Below are 13,826 nucleotides of genomic sequence, written 5' to 3' on the forward strand. Positions count from 1 at the left end.
GTGTGTTTGTGTATGTGTGTATATACACACCTCTAGGTAATCATTGTCTGTGTGTGTGTGCACCTCCTTATCTTCATCATCTCTGTGTATGTACCTCTGCATAACCATTGCCGGTATGTGTATACCTCCACATGCTCATCTTGCACTACTTTTACATCTTAAAACCAGTACTGACAGATTTAAGGATATGCGACTTGACAGGAACTTCATAAATTTATCTCCTGAGGAGAACTCTAAAGAGGTTAGAATGCTCATAGTAATAAAAGGCATTCATTTCTATTAGCATTCCACATTTGGATTTGAAAGACAGGCAAAATTTGGTAAGCTCTTCGACCTAATTTTGAGAGCTACACATTGAATAGCGAGGCAGATTTTTGTCAAGCAATGATGAAGACAGGACCATGGTTAAAAATAACTATCTGGGGGGTATTTATTCCTCCCCTGTTTTGGGGGGTGGGCACTGGAAGCTCCCTCAGCTCTTTTGTTCTTCCTGAGTGAAAACTACGCATATTCTGACAATCCACACTGCGGTTCCATTTTCTGTTAGAACATGTTTTCTGTGGGTTCTAAACCATAGACCAAGTATTTCTTGACCTCATTTTGTCTGTTTCACACAAATGGCATTTCATGAAAACTATTGCAAATGCTAGAGGGGAATACCCATTTCATTATAAAGCACAGAGGCCAATAAGAATGTAGTCTTTTCTGTGAACTTCAGCAGTGATTTTAGCCTTTTATGAAACAAAATAACCACTTATTTGTTAGATTACTCATGTGTTTAAAGGGGGAAAAACAGAACCAGATTATTCTGTATGCCCACAATGAAAATGTAAATGGTGGAATTCACTTGGTGTCCTTTTCAAGATGAGTTTAAAGTTTGGCTATTCAGTAAGCTAAGTTTAGATTAATTTCTCAAAGTTTCTCACAACTTCCCTTTAATTTTTAGTTTGGATTTTATGTGAAGAATTGAATGTGTTGTTGTGAAACAGAATTCTATGTTCATGAGCACCACGTGACATGCAAGAGGGCTGTAGTTGTGGTTTTACTTTAATTCATGTGGAACTCAGGCTCTGTGGTCCTGCGGTTGTCATGTGTCCAATGATGATCTGATTATCAGGAAGTTTCCATCCTGTCTTAAGATTTTGCCCCTTCCAGATTGACCTTTGACCTTTGTCCTTAATCATACTGCCTTCAGTCACTGACCGAGTCGTTTTAACAGCTGGTAGGCAGGGGCAGCCAGCAGGTCACTAATTACTTCCTTTAGTTGTAAAGCTTGGGATAAGATTAGACTTTGATAGAAGTTTGGTCTTAACCTATGAAGGACTCTTTTTAGTTTCACCAATTTAAAAATTTGTAAATCGTTCAGAGATAACAGGAAGAGAGCTGCACTCGGCCGAGTGCCATTTCATGAACATCTTTAGCCTTTGTTTTTGCCAGGCAGTGTGTTGAATTGGGATGGCCTAGTGAGTCCTCAGCCCGTTGCCTGCATGGTTGACTACTGCTAGCCATTTCAGTGAGGTGGGCATCGCTTGCCAAGATCAGAGGGCACAAGAGGGAGATGAAGTTGGTGCCACCTGAGCCAGGGTTCCTGGCTGTCTGGACTTGATTCACACACTAGGAGCACGGCCTGCTGCCTGTAGCCTGTTGTGTGAGGGACCCGCCTTTACTATGTTCTTAGGTTCTGGTTTCACATGGTTGTCACTGCCTAGTTTGCAAAGCAGACATAAGGGCCTTCATGAGTATGTGCATGGGCCCAGGAGTGTGTTTGTGTGTGTGTGAGTCTTTAAGCTGTGGTGCAGAAACATCCTGATGGGCTGGGAGGGAGACTTGTGTGAAGTTTTTCCTGCTTGTACTGGAAAACCCAAATCTCCATTGACTTTTATTTTGCTAGTGGCAGTTTAAAATAATTCCCACAAATGTACTGAAATTCAAGACAACCTCACAACCTACTCCTCATCCACCTTCAGAGATAGCATACCATAGGGTTTGGACACCTAATGAAGAGTCCTACTTTATTCTCAAAGTAGATTCTCTTTTTAAAACTGGCCCTGGTGTGAATTATCTTTTAAACTCTGTGTTCTTAATTGCTTGGGAATGAGTGACCTCATCCTGGAGGATATGTGAGAAGAAGGAACCTCAGATGGCCAGAGTTTTGGGGGTGCGGGCGGAGGGGGTGTTGTGAGACATTGTGTTGTGTGGTACTGGAGTGTGATTTTTTTTTAAAATTGTGATTTCCACAGGAAATGTGTATCATACTTACCTGGCTTGGGGGGGGGGCAGCATTTGGGTTGAAGAGATGTCTATTTTGTGATTCTTTATTGATTTATAGCTTGGGAAAATGACTTGTGCCTTATTGAGGGATCTGGTAAAGGTGGAAAGTTGTGTGTAGCTGCCCGGAAGAGATTAGAAGGGCACTTCTGTGAGCACAAAGCCTAGCTTTAGCACTTATCTCCAAATAGTGCTGTTCTGATGATATCTCCCCTTTGTCCTTCCTGTTTAAATAAATGAATATAACACCTTCTAAATTGATTCTCCTCCATGTCTTTGGCTCTTTGGTCCTCATGGATCAGCTCTGTGATCTAATCTATGCTGGCGGTGAGTGTCATGCAGCCTTGACCTGACTGTGTGTTTTAACAGTTTCCGAAGTGGTAATGCAGAGCTGGACATGTATTTGTTGTGTGGAATGAATGAGCCCTGTCAGGTGGAAGGGGTGTCCTGGAGAAGGGACAGGGGACCATGCCACTCAACTGCATCTGTGTAATGATGGGGCTGGAGGTAGGAACAGAGTGATCCTGTCAGAAAGATGGGGTGGCCATTGGTCATGCTGAGTCTTCACTCCTGGTGTCGTCTATGTTTTCATATATGGAAAGGAAACAATTAGGGTCAGTTGGTACCTTATGGGTATAAATTCTGTCCTCATGCAATCCCAGCTGTTGTCAGTAATATTATTTATACTCTTCTACCCCCAGGCTTATTTGCTATGAAAATATGAAGGGACAGAAATAGTTCAAGGGCATTTAGAGTCTTACATAATAATTAATAGGCCTAGTTATATGATTGCTTGTTTATTATGAGCAAATAATGAAACAATTTACTTAAATAGTTTTAGGAGATCTTTGGTAAAACCTCCTTGTTTAGTTAATGCACACACAAAGAAGGACAGGGAAGTAAAACATTTGGGCGAGGGTGGGAATGATTGTGCAGAGGGAGGGCCAACTGTGAAGGTAAATGAGGGTGAGTGCAGTCAGGGGCTGATTGTGCATGTGTGAATACAGATCAGGGGAGCCCTCTGAAATTAATTGAAGAAATAAAGAGGGAAGGAGAGGAAGTTCAATGAAGTGAGTGACTTTGATAGGGAACATTGCATGCATGTGTGGAAATGGCCACACCTCCTTGTACATCTTATATATGTTAATAAAAAATGTTAAAAAAATCTTCTTAGAAAAAGCATTTGACAAGATCCAACACCCCTTTATAATGAAGGTTCTGGAAAAACTAGGAATCCAGGGAACATTCCTCAATACAATAAAAGCTGTATATGACAAACCTTCAGCCAGCATTATACTTAATGGTGAAAAACTAAAGCCATTTCCTCTTAACTTAGGAACGAGACAGGATGTCCACTCTCTCTACTTCTCTTCAATTTAGGATTAGAATGCCTAGCTACAGCAGTAAGACAAAATGCAAACCTAAAAGGGATCCAAATAGTGAAAGATGAAGTAAAATGGTCCCTGTTTGCAGATGACATGATCTTGTATTTAAAGAGTCCCACGGACTCCACTCCAAATTACTCAAGCTGATTCAAAACTTTGGCAAAGTAGCAGGGTATAAAATTAACCCTCAAAAATCAATGGCTTTTCTGTATGCCAACAATGAGAAAAGCATGGCTGAAATCAGGAAAGCAACTCCATTCATAATAGCCCCACAAAAAAAAATACCTAGGAATTAACCAAAGAAGTGAAGGACCTCTATGATGAAAACTTTAAAAACCTGAAAAAGGAAATAAAAACAGAACTTAGAAAGTGGAAAAAACCTCCGATGCTCCTAGATTGGAAGGATCAATATTGTGAAAATGGCAATATTTCCCAAGGCTATCTACAAATTCAATTTGATATCTATCAATATTCCAACCTCATTCTTCAAGGAAATAGAAGAGGAAATCCAAAAATTCATATGGAACAATAAAAGACCCTGAATAGCAAAAATGATCCTTAACAGAAAGAACAGTGCTGGAGGAATATCAATACCAAATTTCAAACTCTACTACAAAGCCATAGTAATCGAAACAGCTTGGTACTGGCACAAGGAGAGACCTCAGGACCAATGGAATAGAATTGAAAACCCAGAAATGAACCCACAGACCTATAGCCATCTACTCTTCAATAAGGGAGCTAAAAAAAAAATAGAATGGAAGAAAGACAGCCTCTTCAGTAAATGCTGCTGGCAAAATTTGTTAAATGCCTGTAGAAAACTAAAGCTAGATCCTTATATATTATCCTGCACCAGAATCAACTCTAAATGGATTAAAGACCTCGGAGTCAAAGCATACACCCTGAAAACATTGCAGGATGGAATAGGAGAAACCGTAGGTCTTCTTGGCACAGGCTGAAATTTTCTTAATAGAGACTCAGAAACACAACAAATCAAAGAAAGGTTGGACAAATGGGATTGCATGAAATTGCAGAGCTTCGGGCTGGGAAGGTGGCTCAGTGGCAGAGCGCTTGCCTTGCATGCATGAGGCCCTGGGTTCGATTCCTCAGCACCACATAAGCAAAAAGAAAAAAGCCAGAAGTGGCGCTGTGGCTCAAGTGGTAGAACGCTAGCCTTGAGCTGAAGAGCTGAGGGACAGCTCCCAGGCCCAGAGTTCAGGCCCCACGACCGGACCCAAAAAAAAAAAAAAAAGAAATTGCAGAGCTTCTGCATGGCAAAGGACATAGCTCGTAAGATTAATAGAAAGCCCACGGATTGGGAGAAGATCTTCACTAGCCATACAATGGACAAGGGTCTCATATCTAAAATATACCTGGAACTTAAAAAATTAAATCCCCCCAAAACAAATCTTCAAAGATATAACTGCCCAATAAATAAGTGGGCTGAAGACTTAAAGAGAAACTTCTCTGAAGAGGAAAGAAGGATGGCCAATAGACACATGAAGAAATGCTCAACTTCTCTATCCATAAAAAAATGCAAATCAAAACAACATTGAGATAATACCTCATCCCAGTTAGAATGGCTATAATCAAGAACTCTAATAACAACAGATGCTGGAGGGGATGTGGCCAGAAGAGAACCCTACTGCATTGTTGGTGGGAGTGTAAACTTGTTCAACCACTTTGGAAAGTAGTATGGACGTTCCTGAAAAGACTCCACATAGAGCTCCCCTATGACCCAGCAATCCCACTTTTGGGCAATTACCCAAATGATCACAAACAAGACCATACTAAAGCTACCAGCACAACTATCTTTATTGCAGCATTATTTACCATAGCTAAGATATGGAACCAATCCAGATGCCCCTCAGTAGATGAATGGATCAAGAAAATGTGGTATATACACACAATGGAATTCTATGCCTCCATCAGAAAGAAATACATTGCCCCATTTGTTAGGAAATGGAAAGACTTGGAAAAAATTATATTAAGTGAAGTAAGCCAGGCCCAAAGAAACATAGGTCCCATGGTTTCCCTTATTTTCAATAACTAGTATATGTCTGAGATAAGCAGAAACGGTCAGATAAGTTGATGTTAGGCAAAATGAACCCAAGATAAGGATTCAAATGTTTTTTCTTTCTTGTTATTGTTTCTAATATATTTATAAGGTGATTGTTTTGTTGCTTTGTATGTCCTTCCCCCACAGTATAACCCCTGTTTTCACTGTATTTGATGTTGGTATAATTTGTGGCTTAAACCTGTAACCCGTTACTCAGAAGGCTGAGATTTGAGGATTACAGTTTGAAGTCAGCCCAGACAGGAAAGTCCATAAGATTCTTATCTCCACTTAACTACCAAAAGGCTGGAAGTAGAGCTGTGGCTCAAGTGGTAAAGTGCTAGCCTTGAGCACAAATGCTCAGGGACAGCACCAAGGCCCTGAGCTCAGGCTCCAGGACCAGTACACAGAGAATCTCTCCCTCTCTCTGTTTTATGGCAAGCAACAAAGGCTGCTCAGCTTAATGAAATATTCAGTACTCTTAAGTAATGCCTTGGTCAGTGTCTTTGCTCTGCAACTTACATATACATTTCCATTGATTGGTTTTGGATCCAGTTGGCTCTTTTGGGCAGAGTTCTCAATGTGGAGGACTAGGGTGTAGGAGAGCAGGACCTGAGGACTGGCTGGAAGCTTGGAGACCACTCAGAAAGGCAACTTTGTCTTCAAGGAAATCTGCATATACAGAACAACTTCAGTACAATAGCTGACAAGGTTCTTCAGAGAAACTGAGGCAATTGAGAATGAGATTTATTCTAAGGTGTTGCTCAAGTGACTATGGAGGCCAGCAAGTCCCATAACCTGCCACCAGCAGGCTGGAGACCTGGACTGTGTCTGAGTTCAAAAGAGAATCTTGAAATGATGCTTTTTTTTGAGAAACATTTTACTCCTTTTCTATAGGAAAATAGGTAGGTGACTTGCTTGTGCTTTTTCAAAATGTAAAATAAAGACAGCAAGGGAGTTGTGAGGATATTGAAGGTCTGAGAACTAAAGAGCCTGTGCTGTGGATTTCAGTCTGGCTCTGAAGGCCTGAGAACCAGGGTTCCTAAGGGTTAGATGGTGGGAATGCCAGCCCAGCAGTCAAGCGGAGAGCCACAGGCAGCTGGAACTGGGGCAGAAGTGTGTAGCCTTGAACTGTCATCCACAAGAGACCAGCTTGATCAGCTCTACAGAGGACGGAGAGAAGTAGTCCTGGGCTTTTTGTGGCTGTCCTAGCTACCTGTAGTATGGATTCTGAATTACTCACAAACTCGTTGAGCCTCTGCTGTTCCCCCTAGAAAATAAGGGAATATACAACAGGACCCTTCAGGTTGAGTCAGCTGTAATAGCTGTCATGTCATGCAGAAGTGGCAGCTACTTGGTCTTAGGTTGTGATCAATACCATGTAGCTTTGAAACTAGGCAGTAGTAGAGAGCTGGCCAGCTGGCCCTGGGAATGTGTTAAACATTATAAATAGTCACAGCAAGCTCCTGTGGTCATGCCTGGCTTGTGGATGAAGGCCCAGAGTTTAATGACTGTGATCGTTGGTGATGGATGTGATTAAATGTGCATCAGATTTGCCTTTAACACATTCAGTTCATCCATAGAGGGATGAGACTTCCACTTGAGACAGCCTTTCAGCCAAGGAGCCCAGTGAGTCAGGCTCGGCCCCAGAGCCAGTGGAGGCTAAGAAGACCTGTTCGTCTCTCCCACAGCCCATGCTCCCATCAGTCCTTGCTCTGCCCCTCCTGAGCTCCACAGCTCTCAGGCTTTGTTAATGTCACACAGAAGCAGCAGGCCCAGGCCAGCTCGGACTCAGGCCTTGTCTGAAGCTCATTTCTGGATTTTGGGGTTTTACAGTGGTAAGAGCTATTTCCAATGTATTTCTTATCCACAGTTTGCTACAAAGTCCCTGTCCTCAATGAGTACTTCTAGGAGGCCCACTAAAGGCTTAGTTACAAACAGTTGTAAGTTACCTGTACCTATGATAGGATGTTACTGTGTTGAGGTTACAGGTCTTATTTTTCTGTTAAACTTTGTTTTGCCTTTTGGGTAAGATTAAGTTAGTTATTACTCAGTCACTGTACAATGAGATGGATTTTAATGAGTAAAAAAAAAGAAATCTCGGCTCTGTTCCAGCAATCTAAGGTTAGGACCAATTAAAGTGTGAATGGTTTTATTCTAGAATTTCCTAGTAATGATGCCAGAGGACCTTCCTTTCTTTGTTCCAGAGAGCTTCGAGGCCTGGTCAAGAATGACTTTGTAGTGGGGAAGAGGAGCTGGGGTTGTATAGAGCTACAGAGCAGCGCTCTAGGGATACCCATGTTTTACCTATGGGGTCATCATTCCAAGGCATCACTTGCAGAGCATATTAGGGCTCTCTCCCTCATTGGCCGAGTCCTGTTAGTTTTCTAGGATGACTGTTGCTCCACGATGGGCTTCGTGGTGTGACAAATTCAAGGGCGATCTGTTTTCTTCATTGCTGTTTTCACCAATCATTTGCTGTATTGCTGTGGAAGCAGGGGCTGCTGCAAGCTTACATCCAGCTGCTTTTCAGTGTGGCTGGTTTCAGTGCCATTTCAGTCACAGGCTTTGAGAACCCACAGGTCTGTTCATGCTCTTTATATACAGGCACTGGCACTTGGCTTGGATAATGACAAATATTAACATCAGAAATTACACGGGAGTAAGTCCAGCTGCTTATAAACTGGCCTGATGGCTGGATTTCTCCAAAGATGGAGGAGTCTCAGTGCTTTCCACACAGCCGCTGGGTTTCGCATTTCCTTTTCTGGCGAGGCTTGGGGTATCTTGGGTCTGGATCCTCTCTTTTGTTTCCTCCTTTAGGGAACAGAGCTGCTTGAGACTGATTCTTGGACTGTTCTGTCAGTCAGTTCATCTGTCTCTCAGGGGGACTACAGCCCCTGGGAAACAAGACTTGAGAAGTGGTCACAGGGTTCTCCCGCAGGGCCCCACACTTCCTACAGCCTGCACACCCCGTGGGGTCAGCTGCTTGAGCCTTGGTGAGCTAATCCTGTTCACAGACGAAGTCTTCAGAATTTCTGAGGCCTCTCTGTGTGTCCCAAGTAGCCAGAGGCTCAGAAAGTACAGGTCTTTGGGCCATCAAGAGGGGTGGATGGTCATAGTACTTTGAGCTCACTTGACGTTCAGCATAGCAATCTGCTGCCACGATGGAAAGAGCAGACAGTAAACCAAAACTCAGCCAGGTTGGAGTTGGTGGCCCTGCGGTGTGGCTCAGTCACTGTGGTCTTGAGAAGAGAAATGCAGCTTCCCTGTGCATGACAGTTGTTTTAACTCTGAATTGGGGGGCAGTATGGTCTATTTTCTAATAGTGGTGCAGACTTCAGGGGTATTGTATGAAGCAGCGTGTCTCCTTATGCCTTAAGTACATGTTCCGCCCACGACAGATCATTAGTATGGCATAAAATGGAAAGTTTCGCATGGGGTTGTACAATACCTGTGAGACCCCCCCCATATACATATATACAGATAGATAGATAGATAGATAGATAGATAGATAGATAGATAGATAGATAGATAGATAGATAGATAGGTCCTTCCCTGAGACAAGGTCTCTCTTTGCAGCTCAGGCTATCCTCAAACTCACCACTGTAGCCTAGGCTAACCTTGAACTTACCTCCTGCCTTAGCCTCCTAAGTATTGGGATCACAGGTGTGAGCTACTACACCCACATAACTGCTTTGGATACAAAAAAAATTCTATTGCTTAAGCAGATAGGAAAGGGCTCTCTTTTTGAGGGAAAAGTATTGGTTATAAAAGCATGAGACATAATCTGTTTATTTGTTTTTTTTCCTCGTGGGTCATGGGGTTTGAATATAGGTTCTAGACACTGTCCCTGAGCTTTTTTGATCAAGGCTAGTACTCTACCACTTTGAGCCACACCACTACATCCAGTTTTCTGGTGGTTAATTAGAGATCATGAACTTTCCTGCTTGGGCTGGCTTTGATTTGCCATCCTCAGATCTTAGCTTCCTGTGGCTAGGATTATGGGGAGTGAAAGCTCCTGCTTTCGTGCGTGTGTGTGTGTGGGGGGGGGGTGGGTGTGTATGTGTGTGTGTGTGTGTGTGTACACATTTCTTGTATATTTCCTTATAAAATGAAACAGGAAATTTAAGTTGTGTTACTGTGTTCTCAGCCATGCTGTCATCAGATCTTGCATAGACTTTTAAGCATTTAGATGGAGCTACTTTGTTAAAATGTATGTTACTTATCAATGGTATAATAATGATGATGATACCTTTTCAGTCTCGGGGATTGAATCATGACCTTGTGCTTGTGAGACTAGCCCTCTACCACTTTTATTTTTTGGGATAATGGCTCCCTAATGTTTTTGGGGCCAACTTCTCAATTGCCATCCTCCTCCTCTACCTTCAAAGTAGCTGGGATTGCAGGGGTATACCATGACATCTGGCTCCTTAAAATAAATTTTGATAATAAGTTGAATGAAGAAAGCAGTGAACAAACTTTAAATTGCTTAGCAGTGCTTCCTGGGGCTAGTTCTGTTATGCTTGGAGTCATTAATAAATAAAGTGGTTTTGAACTGCCGGAGGCCCTGTAGTCTGCAGGAGAAGGTGGGTTCTTATGCATATTTACTCCAATTAACTAATCATCCTTCAGAAAACATTCTGAGTGTCCTTTATGTGCCAGTTGACCTTGTGAATTTGAAGATAAATGGGAGAATCCTTCTCTGATGGATCTTGTGGGGAAATCTCATGATTTCTAGTTGGGATACAGAGAACTCGAGAACCAGAAAGCTGCAGTAAGTAGTAGCCTATGACTGTGGAAGTAAACAATCCTGTGGTTGATTTCTTCAACCCTGCTCACAATCAATCCCGGCTGGCACTGGGAACTGCCCACTGTCTCCTGTAATCCCTGAGCCTGTGGGGGAAACTCCAGGCAACCAAAGCCCAGAGAGTTAGGGACCTTCCCAGGACACCCCAGGGACAGCTGTGGTCACAGTTGTTCTCTTTCTCATCTCTCCCCCTCTCAGTGACCAGGGAAGCACGGAGGGCATACTCCTGCCCTTGCTCAGGAAAGCTGGCACTCAGGGTGGCTTTGTGTTGTAGGGGTGGTGGTACTGGGCTGAATCCTCAGTGTAGGGATCTCAGCAGGCAGAGCTGAGCAGCGCCACTCAGAGGACTGTGGGGGGAGGACTGCTGAGGAGCTGCTGCCATCCCAAGACACCCCAGGATGTGATGGTGATATGCTGGCTGGAGGACCGTAAGCCTTGTGTTCCACAGAGAGATACCTGGGATGATTAACATATGAAGAGCAAAGATGTGTTTTGTTGCCTGGTTCTAGAGGGCCCAGTCTGAAATCTGGTGGATGGACCATCTGTATAATTCAGATGGCAGTGGTGGGAAACCTGTGGTGGGGGAACCAGGAAGGAAAGAGGAAGAGCTTGGGTCCTTCCATCCCCTTCAGCCACAGGCCCCTCGTCCCGAAGCATCCATCGGCTTACCGGGATTCACTCTGGAGACCTCTGAGGGACACGCGCCCTATAGCACCTACAAGGAGGAGGTGCAATGGCCACCAGGTTTTTTTTACTGTTCCATTATGTGAACATTAAGATTCAACTGTTTCAATATTGATAGGGATTTGAATTATTTGGGGGAGACATATGTTCATTCAGGTATTTTTTTTAAGAGAAGATTTCTTTGTAGAAGATAGAATGTTAAAATATGATCACATTATCTGCAATTATGCCAGCATAAACTCTGATGATAGCCACACAGAAAAGTTGTCATGTTCTATTAATGCATGGGACCACTTTCTTATAATCAAAGACATACAGATAAGGAACCTAAAGTCATTCAAAAGGCTCCTCAGATCTTAAACTTGTAATTCATTTTTATTAATACTCTTGCCAATTCACTAAGTGTATCAACCCCAAACTGAGAATGTACAGTGACATATTGAGGACAGAAATAAGCTGCATTTTAGTATTCCAAAATATAGAGCTGCATTTTTCTCCTCTTTGCTCTAACACTGTACCTTCTCTCAAAATGTGAGATATATAGTTCTGCAGCTTGAGTTGAGGCTGGTACACCTGGTATACATTCTTCAGGGGAGTGGATGGGCTTCCTGCACAAGCAGGAAGTGTTCACTGTGCATTTGCTTTCCAGTAATCCTGCACTGTTCTCATTCACAGTGCCACCGTGAGCCTTGCAGAGTTACCTTTACCATGTAGGAGTTGTTCACAGGGGAATGAGTTTCTGAGAAAGATCTGGCATGGTCTTGGAGTCCTTAAAAGGGAAGAGTCAGTGTACAGAATCCTGCAGTCTTCTACTTGGATGTAGAACTTTATTTTGAAATTCCTCTTTGCTTCATAATTCTCATATTTCTATTCCTACTTTGTAGACTTTGTGCTTATCTCTAATTCATGAGGTAAACAGATGAAAGGGGAAATGTATTCAGTCATCAGCATGCCACCTTTCCAATGCTCAAATCAGCTGGTATGTGAAACCTCTGGGTAAATTGGTGGTATCTTTTTTTTTTTTTTAATCCTTTAAATAGGTAACTGTCTGGTGGTTATCAAGAAACTGGTTTTAGAAGGGGCAGAGGTAGATGTGAGATGGACTTACAAATTATACATATAATGAAAAAGTCTTTGATGATAAACACAGTTGTACAATTGCATAATTTTAGTGACCAAACAGAATGCATGTTTGCAGTACTGTTTTCACAGTGGGATGGTGAAGTCTACTACTCAGCTAGAGCATTATTAGAGGGGTGTCCTGTGTCCTCCTGGGGGACAAAGGAGAGATTCTGAAGTGAATGGTGTAATTGGTGGTGAATTGGAGAACAGCTGCAGGTCAGGGGTGCTCCAGCCGTGGTGTGAACTTTATTACCAGTTGTCCCTTCTGTGCATGCAGATGAGTGCAGCTAGGAGGCTGGGTGAAGGGTGGATGGCAGAAGGGCTGAGCACAGTCACAAGTCCTGAAGTGTGGGACATGTGAGGCTGTTACAAATGCCATATTCCGAGAGCACTGTCCTCTGGGAGCTGGGGACATTTCCCTACCAGGAGCCCTAGTGGTGGAGCCAGAAAAGCAGTAAAAAGACAGCTCTTTTCCACCTTCTGACTGCAGGATTGGCTTGGTTTGGAGTGGCTCTGCTCACTCCAAGGGCATGTGCGCCTTACTTGCGCCACAACGAGGTTTGTTTTTTTTTTGTTGTTGTTGTTCTTGTTGTTTTGTTTTGCTTTTACATCAACTTTGTTCTCAGAGTAACCTGTTTCAGTTAACAAACCCTCACATTGCCAGCTGGTGTAGGAATCACATTCCTTCTTACAGGTAGCACAATCTCATCTCAGCAGTGAGTTCGGGGTTGCAAAAGAGGACTTCCTGTTTGGACCTGTCTGTGAAGCTTTGTTACAGGTTAAAGATACACACAAGTGCTCCAGGGTTTGCTTTTAAGTCAGGTTCCCAAGAGTTCATTCTGCACAGTGTTCAGAGGGACCACGCAGGCTCACCAAGTGTGCCTTCACTCTGGCCTGGTGTCCTGACCCATCACATTAGCTTGCATTTGTACCTGGTGTTTCAATTCCCCAGAAATAGTTCTCTCTCTGTTGCTTGTTGAGGGAACTTTCATCTTTCCAGGAATGAGAGCACACAGTTTATTGGACATGTACAACATGTTGGAGTGCTGGCCAGGGATCACGTTACCCCTTTGCAAACCTGGAGAGGGACGGTTTATTGTCCTGTTACGGAGATACCTGAAGTCTTTGCTAGCTCAAAGAATTTTCTAAGTGTTTTGGGTTATTGTAGATGAAGGACCATGTTGCCCAGAGAACAGTTCCGGAAATGTTGGGTGCAGTGACATAATTTCATTGGGACGCCTGTGTGGTTTCTGTGGCGGTTCTTTTCAAGGGGAGAGCGCACATGCCAGGTCTCTAATAAATGTTCCTACCTTGTTAAGGCTCACAGGTTTCTCATTGGGTCTCCTGTGGATTAGTAGTAATGGAGGTGAAGAGAATGATCACAAACCAAAATGTTGATAGAGCAGTGGATGCATGTGAACCTGTATCATTACTAAGTTGGGGCTATTGCCCTTCTAGTTAACATTTAATTGCAAAAAACAATTATTGCAAGATTTTTGATTCTCAT

The 13,826-nt window shown here is 43.0% G+C and overlaps 1 protein-coding gene and 1 non-coding gene across 5 annotated transcripts in view; one reads left to right on the forward strand and one right to left on the reverse strand.

Annotated features, from left to right (window-relative positions):
- The window catches only part of Dip2c (disco interacting protein 2 homolog C), a 309,177-nt gene that overhangs the window by 71,193 nt on the left and 224,158 nt on the right, over window positions 1-13,826 (forward strand). The window lies entirely within an intron of this gene.
- LOC138806397 (small nucleolar RNA SNORA40) lies at window positions 12,997-13,119 on the reverse strand. Its single transcript, XR_011365841.1, has one exon. It is a non-coding gene; the product is annotated as a small nucleolar RNA SNORA40 (small nucleolar RNA).

Source organism: Dipodomys merriami, unplaced genomic scaffold, assembly GCF_024711535.1.
Source record: "Dipodomys merriami isolate MVZ:Mamm:240054 unplaced genomic scaffold, mDipMer1.0.p SCAF_4, whole genome shotgun sequence".
Classification (NCBI taxonomy): Eukaryota; Metazoa; Chordata; class Mammalia; order Rodentia; family Heteromyidae; genus Dipodomys; species Dipodomys merriami.